Below are 2570 nucleotides of genomic sequence, written 5' to 3' on the forward strand. Positions count from 1 at the left end.
TTGGTCGAGTCATCTGCATGAATACACAGATAGCCTCAGACTGTAGAAAATGAAGGGCATCCTCATTCCTGCAGCTGTTTTATTCTGATCTGAACTGGCTAGTGGATAACAGGGGAAATTGTAGTAATATTTGTACTTTTCCAGGCAATTTTATTCATTTTAGGGTCCGTTGTTACAGTTTGTGTATTCTGCACGTCTGTGGTACTCTACTGCATTCCCAGAATATAAAGCATACCTATCTATGGGAAGGCATTTAGCTCTGACATGCAGCTGGTCGGTGGGTCAGACCGTAAATGAACCGTTCTGGAGTTTATTTTGAACCACACTGACACCACCTCCTCTAAAGGGTCTCAGTGCTGCTGTTTTAGACAGGAGGTGGCAGTGGCAGAGCTGAAGATGATGACATTTTCATTGGACGTCAGCAGAATAGTCAGGATGAGAAAAGAGTGTATCAGAGAGATTGGTCAGGCCAAGTTTGGATATCTGCAGAGGAGTGAAAATGGACATATTGGATAAAGGATGCTGAATATGGATCTGCAGGGCCGGAGGAAAAGAAGAAGACCACAGAGAAGGTACATGGATGTAGTGACAGAGGACATGCAGAGGGTTGGTGGTGACAGAGGAAGATGCCAGGGTGGGGTGAGATGGATGACTTGCTGTGGGAGCAGCTAAAAGAAGAACACCTGAGTTCAGTTATTATTCACATCTGCACAAACAAGGCAGTATTTTTCTATTAGTTTCCATGTTACAAGGAAAATAAAGATTTGTCTTCATACTTAATGAAAACCATTACGTCATCCTAAAATGTCATGGCAACCCGTTTCTTAAAAAAGCACAAAACAATCACAGAATAATTTTCTTTTTGAAAACTCCACCCATTTCCCAAAGAATTGTTCACGAGGGTCATCCCAGGAAGACTTTCCCTCACTATTACTTACATAATTTGGATAAATATTTACAGTTCTGAGCTCATCTGCTTTGATTGTGTTTATATGAATGCTATGCCAAGCTGGTGTTCATGGCAGGGGAAGCAAACACAAGACCTCCTCACCAAGCTGATTATTTCCTGCAAGGTTTTCTAGCTCACCGAAACCCCTTTAACTAGAAATCTTCAGTTTTGACATTGAAAAGATAATGGTCCAATTTAAAAACTCCAAAACTTAAAAATAAAAACGCAAAAAGACAAAATAAACATGTGAAGTCCGCCTTAAGAGGCAGTAATGTGAAAATCTGACTGCACTTGCCTCTCCACGCCTCTGTTTTTCTCCATAAACTGAGACATTTTAGCTGTCATCCAATGATAAATGTTCCTATCACTTCCTCCTTTTGATCATCGTTTTGTTGACTTGCTGCGTCAGATCACAAGATCAACTCCAGATGAAAATAAAAGGGCCGTGCGTGCTGTTATTTGTTTCAGCTTTTCCCATGACTCTTCCTGAAATATGTTTGACCTTGTTTTCGGGGATGTAGGAGAGTCTTGTTTGGTCCCAGGAGGAGGAGGAAGGAGGCCGAAGGATGGGATTGAAGCTCCTCGGTGAATAGTCAAGATTTCACATCACCCTGCTCAGCCTCTGCTGGGACTCAGGCTCAGCTGGGATCTGCGAGCGGAGGCTGCTAAAGTAATTAAACGACGCTGCGCTGATGGATGGACCACAGAAGAAGAAAGCGGGCTACGCCTTGCGCATGATCCTAAAGTATTTTTACTGCCGACTTCTTCAAGTCATCTGAGGTCCTTGGATGACTGTTTGTGTCTATGGGGATTGATTTTTAAACGTTTGCCAGCTCAATACATTCTCTGTTTCCTCAGAATTTCCCCCGTTTGAATTGTGGGGACAATTTTAACCCTGTTGTGACATATCCAAATTAAAAATGGCTGTGGCGCCTTAACCATAAGGCATCCATAAATCTTTCTCAAAAGGAAACGTCCTCGAGTTTATTGTGAAATTATCTGAAACACAGTGGCTGAGGAATAATGTCAAATAACTATCTGTGGGTTTATAGATGTCATCCACATCAGTGCAGCAGTTGACTGACTGACTGCTGCTCGCTGAGGACGGCTCTCGACTTCACCTGCTGAATAAGCTGAGCTTGGGGGGCATCTTATGCCCTTTCAAGTCATGTGCCGAGGCAATCCTGCTCAGTGGGTCTGACTCATGAACCCTGACCATATCACAGAGAGGGAAACTGGATGGAAACTACAACTGCATGCTTTGTCCCTTCTTAAATGCTTCCTGGAGGAGCAACACCGCCAGCATGCAGCTCAGCAGCCGCCTACAGAAGATCTCAATCGTCATCTGCGATCACTGTCTCGCTCTTCCTGGTCATGTGATGTGTCAATAGGACATAGCTCCTGCTGTGGGAGCCAGACGCTAAGAGGAGGTGTGGTGTACCATCCCTGAGCCTTTAAAAAGACATCAAAGAGAGCTTAGGACTGCAGAATGAAGGGCTGCTGTCTGGCATGCTTAACAGAGATGTATGGAAGGATCTCATAGTGTCACCAGCTCTATAATGATTATATAGATATTGACATTTTGTGCCAGAACAATTAAATATATGATTAAACACACGCC

This window comes from Haplochromis burtoni, unplaced genomic scaffold (assembly GCF_018398535.1).
Source record: "Haplochromis burtoni strain Fernald_Lab_line unplaced genomic scaffold, NCSU_Asbu1 Contig_149, whole genome shotgun sequence".
Taxonomy (NCBI): domain Eukaryota; kingdom Metazoa; phylum Chordata; class Actinopteri; order Cichliformes; family Cichlidae; genus Haplochromis; species Haplochromis burtoni.